The sequence below is a fragment of the Mus caroli genome, unplaced genomic scaffold (genome assembly GCF_978045245.1).
Source record: "Mus caroli unplaced genomic scaffold, Mus_caroli_1 scaffold_10, whole genome shotgun sequence".
Taxonomy (NCBI): Eukaryota; Metazoa; Chordata; class Mammalia; order Rodentia; family Muridae; genus Mus; species Mus caroli.
Window position 1 is genome coordinate 32,009,461 of NW_028227265.1, and position 21,445 is coordinate 32,030,905.

The following is a 21,445-nucleotide window of genomic DNA, read 5'->3' on the forward strand; positions in this document are numbered from 1 at the left end:
GACATTCATTTAGAAGGGGAAAGAAAAGTTAGAAACCATGATTTTCTTGAGTAAGGAATAGAGACTAGATCCTCACCAGGTAGGGGAGACAATGAATTCCTCATCACCTTGTTTGAGTGGGGCTGTTGTCTCTTTCAAGAAAGAAAAAGAATATTATCTTTCTGTATAAAGTACTAATTTAAAATTTGAATAGTCAGTACAATATTGGTAAGAATAAAAGTTTATAACATGCCTTTTCCTATCTTTAAAACCAAAGGGGGAAAACAGAATACTATTTAAGATGAATATTTTCAATTCATGTTATTTATAAGGTGAAAATTAAGCATATTACTTTAGGAATGTTATGAGGGAGACCAGAAGTTGATAGAGCCAGACTGGATTGTGTATTGGCTGTCTTCGAACCATTTGAAAAGCTTTACTCATTATAGGCATGATGAATGGCTTTGCATAGGAGGCCAACGCTGGAGATCTTTCTTCATGGATAAAAGCTGAGAAAGAACATCATCCACAATAAGGCCTAGAAAACAAATATTTATTAATTAAATGTTCATTCATTCATTCATTCGGTTACTTGATGAGTTTATACAATGTGTCAAGTACTATGACAGGTAGTGTAAACATGAACAAAACTGTTCCGGTATTAAAAGAGTCACTGATCTTAGTTATAGAGCACAGAAAAACGGACACATAGTAGTACAGAGAAGGGTTTTTAGCAGACAAAAGGGTATTAATGCTCAATTATGAGGATGTTTTAGCTCAAGCTCTTAAAATAATTCCAAGTGCTATATTTTTTATGGGTGGATTTTGGGTGTTGTTGTTTTTGTTGTTCATTTTGGAAATTACATTATGATCTAGATATTCCTTGAATCCTCTGGCATCTAATCCAGCCTTAATACATAAACAAATAATTTAATAAAATATGTCTTTCTACTAGGAAATGGAAGTACTAAATTTTCTGCATTCAGTTATTAATAATGCCTAAGAAATATAATACTTGGGAGTTGCAAGGTGAGTCTCACCTGGGTAATGGAGCATTTCAGACAAATGAAGTGAAATTTCAAAGGACTGGAAGGCAGGAGTCATCTAGAAACACAAGGGAGGTGTCAGAGCTCTCATATGTCTAAAGGATAGAATCATGGGGCAGAAAGAAAAACTGAGGCTATAGGATTCCCCTTGGTAGCAAGTTGTGTTCAAGCCTGTGAGTCGCTCAGTCAAGTAGTATAATCCCAAATCTAACACATTTAACAATAGAAAATAAAACAAAGAAGTCCACAGAACACCTCATAATGCAGAGTTCAGACTTGTAGCACACTGCTGCTATCTCAAGAGATTATTCTTCCCCTGGCTAAGCCTCTTATGTCTGGCACAATACAAAATTGTCAAATATAAGCTTGACTCCTGTAGAAAAAATTAAGATATTCCCAGCCTGGTTATTTATTACGTCTGTGCCAAACTTTGATCTTGCTTACCTGACAATACATGTAAATAATATCTTTACATTTTTCTATAAAGCTCTTTGGTGAGCACATCAATTGACAGGCCTCAGAGTTCCCTTTCTTTTTTAAAGTCCAAAAAGGGACAAATAAAAAAGGGTGGGCTATGTCTTTAATTAGGGTTCTTCTTCCTGTTTTCTGTTAATGTAAGCCCTAACATGTACTCAGTCAATTTTATGTTCCTTGTGGTACAAAGTAATTTGCAGTTCTTCTTTTCAACGTCAATGTATTGATAGTACATAAAGCCTACTCTTAAAGACAATCAAGCAATATTTAGTTAATTGATTTGGACATTGTATTTGATATCTACTGCTGAATAACAAATTAAACTTTCTTTTCTTTCTTTTTTTTATTGGCTATTTTCTTTATTTGCATTTCAAATGTTATGCCCTTTTCTGGTTCCCATCCCCGCCAAAACCCTCTGTCCCATCCCTCATCCCCCTACTTCTATGAGGGGGTTCCCCCACCCACGTACAAACTACTGCCTTCCTGCCTTGGCATTCCCCTAATCTAGGGGCATTTAGACTTCACAGGACCAAGGTCCTCTTCTCCCCTTGATGCCCAACAAGGCTATTCTCTGCTACATACACAGCTAGAGCCATGGGTCCCTCCATATGTACTCTTTGGTTGGAGGTTTAGTCCCTGGGATCTCTGTGGGGTCTGGTTGACTGATATTGTTGTTCTTCTGTGGAGAGCCATGCTGGCCTCCACTGTGCCTAACTAGTAAACAAGCCTTGTACGCAGGTGTGAGAGTGAACTCACGCCTAGTCACTGCCCATCTCGGGGCGTAGTTATGGGGTTATGGGCGAACAAGGAATCAGGAGCTGACAGGCCACATCAGGTGCTGAAACGCCATGGCTGAGGGCTATATAAGCAACGCCATTTTCCGGGGTCTGGGTCTTCCCTCCTGAAGAAGCAATAAAGCTTTTTGTTGCAGAAGATTCCGGTTGTCCGAGTGTGTTCTTGCCTGCAAGAACGATAGCTCGGGACATTCTTCCTATGGGGTGGTAAAACCGTTCAGCTCTTTAAGTCCTATGGTTGTCTGTGAGCATCTGCCACCATACTTGTCAGGCTCTGGCAGAGTCTATCAGGAGACAGCTATATCAGGCTTCTGTCAGCAAGCACTTCTTGGCATCCTCAATAGTGTCTGGGTTTAATGTCTGTATAGGGGATGGATCTCCAGGTAGGGCAGTCTCTGGAAAGCCTTTCATTCTGGCTCTAATCCACACTTTGTCTCCATATTTCCTCCCTGAGTATTTTATTCCCCCCTGTAAGAAGAACCGAAGCATCCACATTTTGTTCTACCTTCCTCTTGAGCTTCATGTGGTCTATGAATTGTGTTGTGGGTATCCAGAGTTTTGGGGGCTAATATCCACTTATCAGTGACTGCATACCATGTGTGTTGTTATTGGGTTACGTCACTCAAGATGATATTCTCCAGATACATCCATTTGCCTAAGAATTTCATGAAGTCCTTGTTTTTAATAGCTGAGTAGTACTCCACTGTATAAATGTACCACATTTTCTATATTCATTTCTCTGTTGAAATCTGGGTTCTTTCTAGCTTCTGGCTATTATAAATAAGACTACTATGAACATAATGGAGTATGTGTTCTTGTTATATGTTGGAGCATCTTTTGGGTATATGCCCAGAAGTGGTATAGTGGGGTCCTCAGGTAGTACTATGTCCAATTTTCTGAGGAATCTTAACACTGATTTCCAGAGTGGTTGTACCAGTTTGCAATCCCACCAGCAATGGAGAAGTGTTCCTCTTTCTCCACAACTTCGGCAGTATCTGCTGTCACCTGAGTTTTTGATCTTAGCCATTCTGACTGTATGAGGTGGAATCTCAGGGTCATTTTAATTTGAATTTTCCGGATGACTAAGGATGTTGAACATTTCTTTAGGTGCTTCTCAGCCATTTGATATTCCTCAGTTGAGAATTTTTTGTTTAGCTCTGTACCCCATTTTTAATAGGGTTATTTGGCTCTCTGGAGTCTACCTTCTTGAGTTCTTTGTATACATTGGATATTAGCCCTCTATTGGATGTAGGGTTGGTAAAGACCTTTTCCCAATCTGTTAGTTACTGTTTTGTGCTATTGACAGTGTCCTTTGCCTTACAGAATCTTTGCAATAAATTGTGGCTTAAAACAGCAAACATTGACCATTTCTACAATTTTGACATCTGCAAATTGCTCTGCTAGTATATCTGGCCAAGAACCTCCCTCATAGCATTAATCTTAGTGTTATCTAAGGCTATAATTGAGTCAAGGCATAATATTAAAAAGATTCACATCTAATTCAGTTAATATAACTATGACATGTTTGAGAAGATCCTCTCCCAAGCCTACTGAGCCCTGTCCACAAAGCTGATTTACTATGTGTGACCAAGTTTGTCTATGGAAATCTTAGAGTAGACATCTAATAACAGCAAATTTGGAAGCCACAATTAATAACCTGATCTCAAAAGTAGGAATATACTATGTGTACCATTTATGTGACTTAATAAATTGATAAAATTATAAAGCTTCCAAAGTTGGAAATAGTCTAAGTGAATATTACAAACACATAACCTGTCCAGCCACCTAGTATATTGAAATGAGGGGACTGTGTGCCCTGATGATCCTGTGGCTGACGGGAGTTATTTGCTACCACTGACCAGAATGTTAGAAGAATATCTGACAGTATATTTACTGTAGATCTTGGTAAAGATGAAAATTTAAACTTTGAAGTATGTTAAATGTGGCTCACTTTCACATCATTGTAAAGATGGAAAAATCTAAATTAAGTTTATGGTAAGTTTGCATCCTGTGTACAAGGAGATCAATAAGACCACCCACACTTGAAGGGAGGAAGTTATATGAGGACAGAAATGTCAAACAACAGGATTTACAGGGAGACACATTTAAAATTACCCACCACAAAGACTTTAAATAAAAACTAGGAGAATGCTACTCAAAATGCTTACTGAGGAAGCATCTACTAGTGAATATAAGCATGTAAATTACCTTAGGTTGAAAGACTGCACAGAATGTCAGTGTAAATCTGAGATATGACTTCATTCCTGACCTGCACAATCTTCTACAAAATTTACTTTAAACGGGAAAAAGTGTTAATGGATTTTTTTTGGTTTAAAATCAATAAAATAACTAGTTTTTATTATTAAGCTTTTTTAGGTTGTGAAAGCAAGTCAGGTAAGCAAACATGCCAGGATGGATGAGAAAGCATATCCAGAGATTCAGAGAAATTTGGGGGGGAAAAACATAGGAAATCAAACAGCTGTAGAACTAAGAGTTAAGTACCCAACCTGAGGCACAAAGCCTTCAGTGGTAGAGTTATTTGTAAATGTCTATCGCCATGCCTGCTTTTCCTATTTCTTAACAAGCAAGATCCGCTATACACCGAACATATGTTACTGACCAATCAATGGAAATTAATGATCATGTTTTGAAAAAATAAGAAAACTGAAATAAACAACAGCATACTCAAATTTTATAGTTCATGGAGTAAACTTCAGAACGACATGTTCAATTGTTATTTTTAATAATTTTTCTGGAAGAAAGGAAAGAATGAAGAAACATGTGTACAACTTGTCTCTGCAACTGTATCATTTTATGACACTTTCTCTTCTGAGGGATATGGTCATAATTGCTGTATTAACCAACACCAGCTACATTTCCCCAACACACATTACTTTGTATTCAAATTGCACAAAAGCCTATAAAGAACTTAGCATAAAAGGTTTGCTTAAAAGGATGATTTGCAGCCCAATCGCCCTCTTACAATACAAGTTATACAGAGAACCAATTAGTTGGAGTCAGCAAAGTATGGAAGCAGAAGAGACATTGACTAAGCAGCCTTAATGATGGCACACTATAGTATGTATTGCTAGGACATCAGATCACTGCATTCTCAATTTCGTGTGAATAATTACAGAACACTCTAATTTCGGAACTTTTACTTATCCTTGAAATCTGACGGTGGCTACCAAAGTTTCTTGCTCCAAAGTTTGGATTCCATTTTTATTTGTTTCTTTAACTCATGTGAGCCTGTTGACATTAAATTTCCATCATCTAAACTCCAAGTTGGCATCTTGCCTGTAAGTGAATATTACTGAAATGTTCTGTACCTTTTAAGACCAAATATCATGCTGTGATTATTTGAGAGAGTGTTCTTTAACCTTCTTACCTCCCAGCAGCTGTTCAGCTATTAGTATCCTACATTAGATGGCAATCTTCATGAGGGAAGGAAGTATATTTATCTAATTCACTAATGTATCCTCCATAGCAGATTTCCTGGAATACAGTAAGTTCTTAATAAATATTCATCATGTGCCTGTTAAATGAATTGGCATCATTTTCAAAGCCTTGTTATAAACAGGATATGAATTTTCATTCGGTCTTACCCTGATTTAATAGGTTCAAACTCCTTTAATAAATCATGCATTACAAAAAAGATAATCCTATCACTAATGACAAAGACACATCACATTTTGTTTGCTTCCATTTTAATATCTTTCCAGCCCTTTGATACTCTGTGATGTTCTGCGTGGACTTCTACATCAAAACATCAAAATTGCCACAGAAATGAGAGCAACATTTTTTTTCAAATAAAAACAAAGCAAAGTTAAGATAAAGTATATGGGCTTTTGATTGTCATACAGCTATGTAGAAGTTGGAGGATATTGGGGATAATCCCCTCTCATGATTGGTTATAGACCCTACCTCCTATTTCCTTGGTAACAATAGAAAGAGAAATATCAAATTTTCTTCTCTTTAGGATTAAAAATTCCATGTTAAAAAGTGGCAACGTGGGTTTTCTTTAGACCTATTAAGAAACTTTACATATTCCTGATTAAAAGAATAGAATGTGAGTTCTACCTCTGGTCCTGGATTGAGACCTAACCATTAGATCTACAAATATTAGAAGACTATGTACTGTAGTGTCTTCCCATAATAGTTCATTTAGTTGGGCCAGCCAATTCCCTGGCTAAGAGACTACAGACACAGGAAAGAAAATTCATCTGAATGGATTGTGTCCTTTTATGAAGTTGACGTCAGAGTGCATAGAACGAGAAAGTATAAGTTTCTTGTTCAGCGTTTGTAAGCATGTAAATTTTCCTAAGGAAATGGAGAGAAAGCCTTCTTACAGATGTGCAAATATTTCCAGAAGCCTCCCTCCCCACTGCCATTCATGCAGGTGATCTCACAGCTTCCTCCATGCAGGATGTCAAACATCATGCGTTCTAACTTAAAATATATACATTTTCCTTTTCCCACTTTCTGTCACTTTTACTTCAAATGCCAACTAAAAACATGCACAGGCTTCGCCTGATTCCCTGGTTTCACCACTTTCGTTGAAGCCTCCCTAAGGTTTCACCATGCTACTTGCTTACTTCCAAATTAGTGAATGTAATTGCTTTTTTGGACCCTAGCACAAAGGAATGTGATTTTCTGTCTTTCTCTTATCCAGCTCCTTCTTTCCAACAGCTGCCAAGATGCTCAGCTTTTCTTTTCATTATTTCTCATTCAAATTCTGAGAAAACTGTTACAGCGCTTCATGTTGAATCCTTAAAATTCTTTTATTAACAAAGGGTATTATTACCTGATGCATTTAACTATTCTATTTAATTTCACTTATAAGTAGAAAGGTCAGGTGGTTTATGGTCCTACCAAACTGAATGTTACGTTACCAGTCTGATCTCCAAAGCTAAGCAGGGTTGAGCCTGGCAACTACTGGGGTGAGAGTATAAGGAGCTCCTGTGTCTCTACATATACACCACCACCCATGATTAATACATGTATTGCTGCAGCAAACGAGTTCTGAACTGATGGAACTGGTGGTATTTCCCCTTGAAAGATATCAATTAACCATCCATTATTCTATAATCTTTCTTAAAAAGGTATATTGATGTTATTTCCAGTATATTCATGTAACCAACAAACTATATCTATAATGTAGATATTATATATTAAGTTTCAAGCATAATAAGAATCAGTAGAATCTTTTACAGGGTCATTTGTTATAAGGACCTGACTCATGATACTATGTGGAAAATAAAGTCTAAAATCTGCAGATATCTTATCCAAGTTCAAGGTAGCAAGCTGCTATTAAACAAGGGAGAGAGAAATTCCCTAAACAAAGTCCATTAGGTGGGGAAAAAAATCTCTGTCTTGGGAGAAGGTCAACCTTTAAAATGTATATATTATTCATGTATTCAGCTGATTGATAGGCACCTACCAATGCTGAACAGGGAACTACACTTAAGTCATTCTATACATTTTAATGTCAACCTCATACAAAGATACAATCGCTTAAAGCACCTTGAATAACGTTTGAACAAGCATTTGGCCTTTCTGTGGCAAACTGACATATAAAACCAACTACCTATTATAACAAAGGGTAGTCTTTAAGTTGATTAAGATGAGAAATAAAAGAATGGAAAATTATTCTCCTCTTTCACCTCCCACGTATGGAATCTTCTACGTAATACCTAAAAGAAGCTGAACAGCAGTGAGTACAGAATGTGAGTTCACTAACTCAGGTGGTGTCAACTTCTTCTTATCCCAGTATCATCAATACCCACCCCACAGATACAGATGACCCTTCACTTCTCTAAAATAAAGTACCTATACTCAGGTCTCATACAGTGTCTTCCAGGGAAAAAGAACCAGTTGATGCAATAAGGTGAGGAGACTGTTCCTTCATATATGGCCCATTGGTAATGTAAATGTATCTTTTACATATAATAAATTTGGCCTTTGTTCCCATAAGCTTTATATGACTAAAATAAAATATTGACCAAAGCAACTTGAGCAGAGAAGGTATTAGATCAGTTTATAGATTAGAGTCCCTCATCATGGGGATTCAAGGCAAAAATCAAGGTCAGAACTTAGAGGCAAGAATTGGAACAAGATGCTAGAGAGGCTGGCTTACTAGCCTGTTTCCATATAACTTGCTCAACTTGTTTTATATACAGCTAAGGGCCATCTGTCCATGGGTGCCACTTCCCACAGAAGGCTAGGCTCTCCAGCATCAATAATCAGTCAAAAGGAAATAAAATTGTCCCAAGGACTTGTGCACAAGCCAATGGGATAGAGAAAACACCTAGATCAAGTTTCCCTCTTCCCAGGTGACTCTAATCTTTACCAATTTAACTCCACAAATATTACCCAATATTTCAACATATTTGTATATATAAATATTAATTTGCTAGCATGTGATATTTAAAAAAAGAGCATGAGAAATAAGAACTTAACTTACTGGCATTGTTTTCTTCCCATTTAAATCACTTCCTTTAGGATAAGTCTGGTGGTGATACTGCCTGCCAGTTTCAGTTTGTTTATTAATATCTTTATCTCTCTTCATTTTCAAGGCATAGCTTTGCTGGGCCTGCTGTTCATATTCTTGATTGGCAATATTTTGTTGTTCTTGCTGATGTTTTCCTTCATTATCATGAAAATCTCATAGCTCTTTTTCTTGCTGACTCAAACATCTGTTTTTTTTTTTAACCCCTGAGAAGTTGATTGTGTCTTAGAATAGATCTGTTTATATTCTGTTATGTTTGAGATTTGACTTTTGAATTTCCTGTATCAGGTTACCTAACATTTTTTCGGTGTAGGAGTGTCTCATGTTTGGGAGGGGTCCCTATTAACATCTCTTCAAATAAACTTTCTTCTCCTTTCACATTTTTAAATTCCTTGTAGAGTTTCAGTGGTCCCCAAATTTGCTGTCTGGTTGTGTTGCAAAGTGTCTTCAGATTTTTTTTTTAATCTTTCTAAACTCCATTTACATTTTTCTTCTTCAATTCTGTATCATCTAGCCTATCTTCAAGGTCAATGATTATTTCTATTTGCTCTATCTCCATACTGATGGAGTGTATCAAAATTTTTATTTCAGTTCTCTGAAAGGTCTCAAGAACTTCTTTAAGTGTTTTAATTGCTCCCATTGCTCTGATTAATTTCCCTGTCAGAATATTGAATCCAACTCTCTGTTTCCTTGAACCTCAATGAGTTTGTTTATAATAGCTATTTTAAATTCTCGATCCCTGAGTAGGCTCACTCTAATTCTTAGTCATTTTCTTGTGCTTTATTTTTCTGTGGGGCGAGGTGGTGATGGTTTGAACACTCCTGCTGCTTTATGTGTGTCATGGTCTCTTCAAGAAAGAAGACTTCATTCCAGTCTTCATAACCTGGCTCTGTCAGTGCCCATCTCTGTGCTTCTGACTAGATTGCAAGGTTCTTGAAGGCAGAAAACAGACCATTTTCTCAGAGCTATCCTGTAAGGGTCAGACATATTGAATAAAAGTTTGCAAATCCAGCAAAGAAGAAGTAATGTGAGACTTGAAAAACAACTATTGCAGCATAGGAATTGGACCCAGATGAGAAAATAATCTTGTTGGCACTCTTAGCCATGTAGCTTCCAGAAATTTTAATCACATATGTTATTTAAACCAAGTGATTTATAATATTTTGTCATCAGATCTTAAGCAAGGACAGTACATACCTTATCAGTAAGGCGTACCATGGGGTAAGAGTGGTGAGATATTAGCTATGGAATTATTGTAAGAATTAAATGAGTAAAAAATAGTACTTAATATGTAATGCAAAGAAGATATAATATATTTCTTTCTTTGCTCCTGGATATATGTAAAGTTAAACTCTTTCAAATTACTCTCTGTTTATAAAGAAAGGTAGTCTAAAACCCAGAATATTTCAAAGGATCCTATTTTCTGTTGCATGAAAGATTTGATCATTGTCTTTTTTTTTTCCAAATTCTAAAAGATCAGAGAATGCCACAGTCTATAAATAAAATCCCTTGAGTAAAGCTTGTGGGTATGACTCCTAACTAAATTTTCTTATTCACTAGGTTGCAGCAGGTCAAACTTGTAGTAGAGAGATAGAGATAGAGATAGAGATAGAGATAGAGATAGAGATAGAGATAGAGATAGACAGAGACAGAGACAGAGACAGAGACAGAGACAGAGACAGAGACAGAGATAGAGATAGATAAAATTCCAATGACTTGGAAAAGAAGTGGTTAAATGGAGCAAACTGAAGATGATTTTTCTTGGCATTGTAAAACTTTTCAGATAAGAAATTAGAGATGCACTCTGCTTCCTACAAGCAGGGAAATACACAGGCGGCTTCTACACTAGAAATCAGCTTCTCTGGAACATCAAATCTGAAACACTCAACAAAATGGCTTATAGTTAGGAGAGGAGGTGACACTGAATATACCTTGACAGTCCATATGGTAAATGTGAATGCCATTTAACGCTCTATTTCCCAATGAGTGGCATGCTAACATCTCAATAAAATAAAAATACAGGTTGGGTGTCAATCATCCCAAACATTCTCAATTTCCAAAGACTAGTTTCATGTGCAATAACATAGAAAGACAAAGAGCCCTTCTTCTTAATATATCAAAATATAATAGTAGCAATACTCTCTAGAATGCATCCATAAATAAATAAAATTGGCTTGCAATATGGAATTTGGAAAAGTGGTGACTGACTTTTGTGAGATATTCATGACCTTTCTGTGTTTCATTCTTGTATATGTGGAAGGTGGAGAAATGTTATAGTTTCCTTTTCTGTTAGTTGTATTTTTAAAGTAGACACCAGAAAATGTCACTTAGTTGTTCTGAGTATCCCTCTGTTAGTTTTGACCAAAAGCAAACAAGACATATCTTTAAATAGATAAATAAAAAGAGAAAACTATTCAAGGAATATTGCTTGTTGTCCTATAGTTTTTCCTGCCCACATGGCTTCCTGCCTTTAAACATAATATCTAAAATTGTACTAACTCTCTTTTGCCCATGAACAAACTGGTCCAACTCTTGCCTGACTATGCCAAAAGCTGTACTTGATCAGTAAAATCAAAAATGGTCCATACTTTCAATGGATACCCATGTGGTTCAAGGTTGGCTGCTATAACTAAAATTCCCATTTTAACTATGAATATCCATGGTAAAAATGGCTTTGCAGTTAGAATAAGGCATAAACTTTAAAGTAGACCCCCACCAGTCATTTTTACCAGGGCTGGACTGACAGGACCGAATAAAGTCCAGTCAAGTCCAGCCAGTATCTCTGACTGAATTAGTCAGAAAGATGTAATAGAAGATGAAAACAGCAGAAATTAAAAAACAGATTTAAAGATGGGGAAGACTTGACCAGCCATGTTATCATTAAACCTGGAAACACAGTGGTGGTTCAGAAATAGTGAAAACCATTTTGACCAAGATCAACCAAGTAAAAAGGAACCCAGCTCTAGGTTATTTAAAAATGAATTCTGTAAATTGCCAGAATATGCATCAAAAGGGACCCATCCTGAGAACCTGCAGGGGGAAAAAGACTAGTCAACGCATTGATTTCAGTCTTATGTGATTCACAGCAGAGAAACTGTCTCAGACTACCAGAACACAAATTTACCATCATAAAATCTTACACTTTTACCTTTGCTTAGACACTGTTCTTAGTAGTTAGTTGTAGTAAAAATAGAAGACAGTATATCTTTTCTGACCAGAATACTGTGCACTCATATATTCTAGAAGGTCATTCTAGCTGTTAAATAATAAAAGCAATTATAATGACAGGAATGGTAGTAATAATGTTGACTGAACATTTGTTGCTATGCTGTGTATGGCATTGTTCTGTAGCAAGCATTCCAACCAGGACAGTAGCAGCATAAGTAGGCTAATGAAAAATAAGGAGTATGTTGGAGTAGAAGATAACAACAAAGATATATTACATGGAATCATGGCCACAAGATGGCTAATGCACTTTCAGACTTCCTGCCTAAACCCAAAGGCCGAAGAATATTTGTGTTGGAGAAGCTATTAAACCCAAAACTTTTTCTATGTCACATTCTTTTCTTAGAATTGATGCCACAATAGAGGAAATATGTAATAAATAAATGTACACAAAATAATTGTGTTATTCAAATAATTTAGATGGGATAATTTAAAAGAAGTATATTATTTAATAACTTGAATTGAATGGTCAGGCGGACTTTGTTGAAGTTAAATCTGAATAAGTATGAAGATGCAGTAAATTCTATAAGGCATATGGTCAGGTGCTACCAAAGTTTCAACAACAGTAAGATGTTGAATGTGTCATAGGAAGCAAATAGAGACCTGGGTGAGTAGAGAGAGGTACTATGGGCTGGAGGGAGACACACTATCTGTGAGTTGGGGAGAGGGGGGAAGGATAGGTTCTCATCATCCATGAATTCATGAGAAATTTACACTTGGTTCACAAAGCAATAGGAAGTTGGTGAAAAGATCTAAATTTTGTTTGAAATGGTCAACAATATGTAGGATATGCCTAGGTGTAGTGCCTCATGCCTACAGTACCAGCAATGGTACAGGGGAGCATTGTGTGAGACAAATTCACTGTCAGACTGAGTTACATGGTAAGTAATATTCCAGGCAAGCCTTGGATACTTTAATACAATGACCCTGTTACCTCCCCCAGTCAAAATAAGCAAGGATTATAAGAATCATATGCTGTGCAAACATGAGAAACTGAGTTTAAATCCATAGCACCCAAACCAAAAGGACAGATGTGATTAAATAAGAATCCTGCTGCAATATGGGTGGTCATGTTAGTGGATGAGATATTGAGGTATCTGGCTTCAGGCCATTAGACTAGCCTTATGTTCAGACTAGACCTTGTCTCAAGGGAATACAATAGAGAGTAAAAGAGTAGAACATTTGATATCTTTTTATGAACATGAACATGATCAGCCATGTACACAAAAGCAAACAAATGAATGACTAAACAGATACATTTCTTTTTTCTTTTTTTTTTTTCAGGAATACTTTGGACAAATGCTTTTGCATCAATCTTGAACTGTATTAAAGTGGAAATTCCCAGACAAATGAGAAAGTTAAAATATTATTAGCTGTCACAGAGAGGTGGCCAGTATCTAAGTACACTGGTTACTCTTCCTGAATAACTGCATTCAATTCCCAGAACCCACAAGGTAACCCACAACCATCTGTAACTCAATTTCCAGGAGATCCACCACCTTCTTCTTCAGGATTTTGTGGTCACTGTGAACACATGATGCACAGACATGTAGGCAAAACACACATACATACAAAAATAAGTAGATTTAAATATGCATAAGCTACTTATATGTACCTTGCTTTGCAGAGATGACTGATCTTGTGTGGGTGTGTGTGTGTGTGTGTGTGTGAAGATTGGAGTGAAGATAGATAATTTAATCACTTCTATTAATTACTCACGTATTCTCTAAATGCCAATGACAAACAGAATAATTTGTATATTAATTGATTTTGTTATTCCATTACCCAGAAATAAGTATATATTTCTAGTTATGTTGGATGCCATAAATTGTCAGGTAGCATGAAGAACAACTGGATTATAAAGGAGAGTGTCTAGTCTTGTTTTTTCTTCATTTGAAGCAATTGCACAGAAAAAAAAATTACAAAAGTCTAACACTGAATTATTAACTATTGTGACTGGTCCTAACTTAACAGAATTTGCCCAGAATTGGTAGGAGAACCATAAAGAGTAACATGGAACTGGTAAGGCATAACCACACAACCACTGGCAAAAAGTAGATTATTTATTGTTTGATCTAAGTACCTAGCTTGTAAAAACTGCCAAGAGATCCTTTCTATTATTGTTCCTGTTGCTTAGATTAACAAACAAAACAAACAAACAAAAAAAAACTGCATTGACTACAAATAGGTTGGGTTTATTTTGCTTACACTTCCCAATCATAGTCCATTATGGAGGGAAATGAAGGAAAGAACTCAAGGCAGAAATTAGAGGCAGGAACTGAAGCAGAGACAATGAAGTACTCTATTTACTGGCTTGTTCTTCATAGTTTGCTCAGCTTGGATAGCCAATCTAGGACCACTTTTACCTCATTGTGCATCCAATGTAAGATACAAATGCTCTTTTGGCACTCTGAAAGATTTGCCTGGACTCAGGTACTTATCTTTTCATGTGGAACTATACTTATTCCCAGTATTTGAAATCTTTCATTTCCTGCTCAAAGCCAAATGCAATGTAACACATTTGTGATTGTACATATTTCTTTGCATTAAACTATACTCCACTAACAAGCACACAACTTGTAACAAACTTAAATTTTACTGTGCCTCACACTGAGCACCACCATGAATGAACTAACTCAAAATGTTTATTTATCAGCAAGCAAATTTGGTGTGCAGAAGGCAGTAGAAAATGTCAAAATATGAAAAAATTAACACATCAAATTTTAAAATAAATTTTCAGAAGTATCAGTGACCTTTGATGTGGAGCCCCATACTTTTCTTTAAAGATATCTGTATTGTTGCAGAGTTTATACATCTTATGCACACAAAAATTAGTCATTGAGCAAATACTAGCACTATAATATCTTGCTTGTAAATAATATAGTATGTGGCATTGAGTTACTATGTCACAAAGACTCTTGAAATGTGTGTCTTGGATTCACACAATCAGTATCATCTGTGTGGTGGTTTGAATATGCTTGGCCCATACAGGGAGTGGTACTGTTAGGAGCTGTGACCTTGTTGAAGGATGTTTGTCAATATGGAGGTGGGTTTTGAAGCTCCTTCTAGTGTGGAAGAGTCACTTTAGTTCTGGGTGTATTCAGGTCGAAATGCAGAACTCTCAGTTCCTTCACCTCCATACCTGCCTGAAAGCTGTCATGCTCCCACCTTGATATAATGGACTGTACCTCTGAACCTGTAAGCTAGCTCCAATTAACATGTTCTTTATAAGAGTTTCTTTGGTCACTGTTTTCCCAGCAATGGAAACTCTAGTTAAGATAACCTATAAACTAGAAATATCCATTCCCATATTCTTTCATGTATGCTATCTAGGAAACCCCATGGAAAAGGGCTAACATACTTTTTAAATACTGTAAAAAATGCTTCTCTTGTATTTTAACATATTACAGACATGGCATCACAGGAGATACAAGGAACCATTCATTTTGTATCAGTGCTAATTTCTGAAATTCATGTTAAGGACACAACTATATGTTACAGAGATATCTAAAGATGGATCCAGAAATATACTGCTCGAAAATTTGCTGACAATTGTGATCAGTTATAACAAAATAATTAATGTTCTTCATTGAAGAAAAAATATCTTGTTCATCGTATGAATGAGTCTCATGTCAATTTAAAAGCCTATGGCCTATGGCTTAGGCAGGAAATAGAAGGTGGGACATCCAAGAGGCAGAAAGAATTCTGGGATAGAGCCAGGCATAGGAGATCAGCTGGGAAGATGGGAGGAGACAGACACATGGTACCTGAGCACAGGTAATCAGGCACGTGGCAGAATGTAGGTTAAAATAAATGAGAGATTTTAGTTAAGAACTAGTCAGAGTAGAGCATAGATATATGATCAAGGTATTTGTAAATATATTTGAGTCTGAGTCTTATTTCTGGGAGCATGGGGCCGAGAGGCAGAACCACACCCTAATTTCTAATCTCATAAAAAATAATGATACCTTTTGTGGCACATACTTTTTCAACTAGGAAGCAGAATCAGGAGGACTGCAATGGCTTAGATTCTATCCTGGGCTATATAGTAAGTTCCAGGCAAGATGGACAAAAGAAAAAAGAAGAACATCAATGAAGTGTTCTATAATTAAATGAAGATATACTAAAGTAAACCTATGATTATCATAATTTTCTCAAAATCATATAACTGAATGAACACGAAGGTCAAGTCTATTCATTAAAATATGAAAGTTTCTAAAAATCTTGTCTACTGTGGGATAAAAAAATCCCTCTAATTTTCCCTTCATATAGAGTGATCACTAGAATGCATTGTTCTATGAGGTTATTATCATATTAATCATATTACATAGGTAATCACATTATTCCATTTACCCTCATTTATAACCTTATCCCCCTTCCTTTGGTATCTTTCTTTTTTTCCTTAATAACAACCCTAATTTTTCATATCTTTTAGCATAAATTCAATAGAAAACGTATTTTTGTCTTTCCAAGTATGGTTTATTTTCAATAATATAGTCATCTGTTCAATTCATTTCTCTGCAAACAACATAATTTTGTTGTTCTTGATAAATCAATAGTACTCTGCTGTGTCTATATTTTCTTTATCCACTCATCTAGTACTCCTAGATTGATTCCATGATTTGCATTTTATGAATATTGTCATTGGTCTGCCGAAATCTCTATTGTATGCTGAACATTACTCCTTCAGGTGGACACGCAAGGATGATATATCTACATCATGGGATAATTCAATTTTCTTCTCTTAATCTCCAAATTGAATTTCATAGTAGTTTCATTAATTTATATCCCCAGTTTGTTCTTATGAAGTTTTGTCAAAATTTTATATATATATATATATATATATATATATATATATATGTGTGTGTGTGTGTGTGTGTGTGTGTGTGTGTGTGTATAATATATATACTTAGATATAAATATATGCAAATGCTTAGAGTAAGTATGTGCATGAGTATATGTGTGGTTTTATTTTATTTTAAATTAGAAAAGTTGGTAATTGTCTGTTTAGAAAATTCTCTGTATCATTCCCCATCTGAAATAGATATTTTACATAGACTTTTTCTAGTTCATAAAATTACAAAAACATTTAACTCAATATTAATATCAAATTAAAGTTGCTAATTCTTTAATATATGTGCTACATTTTACATTTCACAACATATATTTAGATGCAAATTTTTAATATATTTACATTTCACACATATAGAACACAAACATACAACTGGTAGAAATAAAATATAACATTATAAATAATGTATGTATTTGAAGAAAAATAATACTTCATAGAAAACATACCTAAGAATACAGGCTTATTTTGTCTGGCAAATCCGCATAGTTATAAAAATACTGTGAACTTCAATTCACTGATATGTTTTAAATGTTTTTGTTTATTCTAAATATTCTCTATTTATATACTAAATGTAGAGTCTGTTTCTCATATTGAGGGGGACCCTGAAGGTGTCCAGGCAAGAAAGTGGGTACCACAGAGAAGAGAATGAAAATTCTCTTACTGACTTTGTCAACATGGATCTGACTTGGAGAATCTGATATCAGGTAGTATATTCTCAACAATTTTAAGCACAGTATAATTTGGGAAAAAATGTTTCCTGGTATAATATAATCCCCAGTGCACAAGGAAACATAATTACATCAAACCTCAACTCAGGGTATATGTCATTTCTTGCCACAAGATGGCTTCTAGAAATAGGCTACCTGTATTAGCTTAAGGGCCTTAGGGAAGGCTCTGGTCTAATGTCATCATACAGATAAATTAGAGGTTATTTGGGTTATTAGCCACCTCTGGGCCTGTTTGTGAGAGCTTGAGGGAGCCTCTGGCTATGCAGATAAAGTAAGGGTCATTTAGACTATGAGGTATCTCCAGTCATTGTTGAGGAAACTTGGAGAGCCCCTGGCTGTAAGTGTCGTTTAGATTACAACCCACCTTCTGTCCTGGTTGTAGAAGCTTGATGTGCCTTGTCCCAAAAGATAATGCAGATCACCAGGCTATCAATCACTTCCAGTTGTCAGCTTTCTGTATTTTTTTTCATGTTTTCCATTGGAAAGAGAATCCTGCTTTCTTAAAATTCTTGATTTCTCTGGTGATTTGTAGACTCAAGGTCCTCTGTGCCATGCTTCCAATACCACATACCCCTGCACCCCCTTTCTCTTCCCTCACATTAGGCCTCAAAGTCTACCTAGATGCTTTACATTTTTTCATATCATATAGACATAAATGATTTTATTTGTCTATATAAAATGTAGGGACTACAAGTGAAAGAAAACAGTATAGGACTATGTCCAGTTGCATTTATTTTCCTACAAATGGAATTTTCTTTATTTCTTCCAATTTTCAGTGTGTGTGTGTGTGTATCACATTCTTCTGATTTACTCCTCTATTGGTAAGCCCGTAGTGTGATTCCATAAATTATCCTCTATGTGCAAATAAATGTGTGTGTGTGTGTGTGTGTGTGTGTGTGTGTGTGTGTGAGTGCATGTGGCAGGAGTAGGGGGTTGCATGCATATGGAGGCTCGTGGTTAACAATGGACGCTGTCATCAATTGCTACTTTTTTTTTGTCAAAATTGTTGACATTTTCTTTTTAACAGCTTCAGAAAAAATGAGAACCCTTGTGCACAGCTGGTGAAAATATAAACTTGTCTAGTCACTATTCAAGTCAGTATGGAGGTTTAAAAACAAATGAGAAGTCCCTTAGGAGCCAGCTATTTCAAGTTTGAGTATTTAATCAAAGGAGTTCCAACTAAGAAATCATAGACACACTTCTACATCAATGTTAATTGTTCACTAACACAGTCGGAAGGCAAAAAAATCTCACTGCAGAATTAAAAGAATTATTTAAATTGGTAATAAATTTTGACTTGGAAACAATATTTAAAACTTCCTCATCTCTCAATCTCTTACTCCATGGATACAGTATACTAGCAAATGGTTGGAATGGGTGATCCTTTGCTTTCAAAGCCTTGTTTGTTCTTCTAAGTACAGGGTACAGCTTGGGTGTAGGATTGATCTCTGTACAGACAATCCAGAGCATACATCTGCATAGACTTATCTAAGCACTAGCTGATGTACATATTAGTGTGTGGAAAGTCTTGCCAGATGACTGCAGATGATGTACTAAAAATATTACAATATAAAAGAGGAGTCCTTTTCCCATTCCTTAACTTTAATGTGCAAATATATCTCTACCCTAAACATAATTGTTACTCTCTATAAAATGTTGGTAAGTAGGGCTTATTTCTAAAAGAAAAAAAATTCATCACAAATTTATTTTTTTCATATTTAAGGAAGCATTTTAACCTGTTTTCAAAGGTTTATCTGCTGTAAATATGAGGCCAATTATAATTCTGCACGTTGTGGTAGTCTAGTGCTCATATGCTAATCCTTATTATATTGCCATGAAATTACAAAAAGAATATCAAAACAATTTTGTGTTTATTCTAAATATGCTCGATAAGGCAGTAGTACTAGTGCATCTGAAGTTTTATTATTTTTCTTCTTAGAAAGAACGGAAATGAGTTTACTGAATATGAGATGATGCTTTCGTATAGCCATTAGGATTAGATAATGTTGAAAATATTACAACTTAATAGAAAAAATGCTAAATCTCTATGCAGCAGCAGTACACAGACATGCATAATAAGGACGGCACAGGTGGCCTGATTTCAGTCTTTTGTAATAGTTAATTGATGGAATTCTGTACTTTTCCCTATACTCTTCAGATCCATCTAGAGTGGATAACACGTGATGTCTGATGATCCCTTCTGGAACCAGAGACTTTCTGCAATGAAACATGGTATGCTGTTGCACAAGAGACTCTTATTTTTTAAGGTTTATTGTTTTGTTTTGATTTAGTCTTTGTATTTGTATACAGCATATGAGGAGGAGTACATGGAGAGGCTGGAAGCAGCTATTGCATTCCTGGAAGCTATAGTTGTAGACAGTTATAGGCCAGTCAATGTGGATTTCGGAGCTGATTTTTTCTTTGCTAGTGGGTAGAGCTTCTTGGTTCGAGGTGGGGGCCTATGTCTACTTCCCCTCTTAGTGCTGGAAAACTATTTGTCTTGAATCTGTGCAAGTCTGGTGAGTGCTGCCACCGTCTCTTTAGAAATACATGAGTGTTAGTTCTGTTGCATCTAGAAAACAGTTTCCTTCATGTCATCCATACCCTCTGGCTCTTACAGTCTTTCTGTCTCTTATTCTGCCACATAGATTTCTGATCCCTGATGGAACACAGGCCGTTTTAGGACTGAGTGCTCTGAGGTCTGTCCAAAAATGCCCCTCATGATAGTTCCTATCTTCTACAACAATAATCTCTTTAATAAGAGTGGAGATCAGCAGTAATTTATCAGTAGAGCAATATTTCATTAGAATTCATTTTATTGCTATGTTTGCTTAGAAGAATAATAGTATTAGCTTTCCCCATAAGCCCAACACTTATCTAATCTCAATTTCATGGCTATTTAAGTGTGTAATGTGTGGCTTTCATCTCCTGGAGTAGACCTTAACTCCAATCAGAAAGTGGTTTAGTACTCCTGTAACGTATCTGCCACTATATTACTAACGTAACTTTCAAACAAATCATTGTTCTAGGTCACAGGATTTGTAACTTGTGGATACTGATGGTATAGTTCTCCTCTGGTACCAGGCAGAGTAACTTCTAAAACCATAAGCACTAGTCAGAAGGGTTGAACCCCCTACTTAGGCACCAGCTGGACTTCTTCAAGTTGAACGAAATATGTAAATGTTGTCTTCAGCATCCAGGCCTTACCATCAACTTGTAGAAAGGAGCCAATTGCCTAGGCAATATATGGTGATGCTTGGCATTTCTTTGGGTGCCTTTTTGGCCAGTTATTCAACAGTAACTCATTCCTGCCACTGGAAATTTACTAGGCAGCATAAGATATCTAGTTAAGAGGCATTGTTTTCCTTATTTTTTGTTTACTCTAATTAGAATCATATCATACATCTTAAGGTTCTACAAAAGTCGGGTTGTTTTATGTTTTTAGGATAGCTTTTAGTGTTAGTTGTACCTCCCTGTATTCCACACTTTATTATTACTGTTCATCCCTTTTCCTGTTTAATCCTCCTATGAAACTTTCCCCTTCATCCATCCACAACAACTTATGTTTCATAATAAAATATAATAAGATAAAACAAAACCAAACAAACAGGAATTGGACAAAACAAACAGAAGAGAAAGAACCAAGAGAAGAAATCAGAGACTCATTCATTCTCAAATTCAGGAATCTAATAAAAAAAACACTAAATTGAAAGTCAGAATGTATGTGTAAGAACATGTTGAGTAAAAAGGGAAGGAAAATTTTATATATATATACCCATATACTGCTGGGCATATAACCTACTCTTAATAGTACGTTGTTTCCCATGGTGAGACTCCCA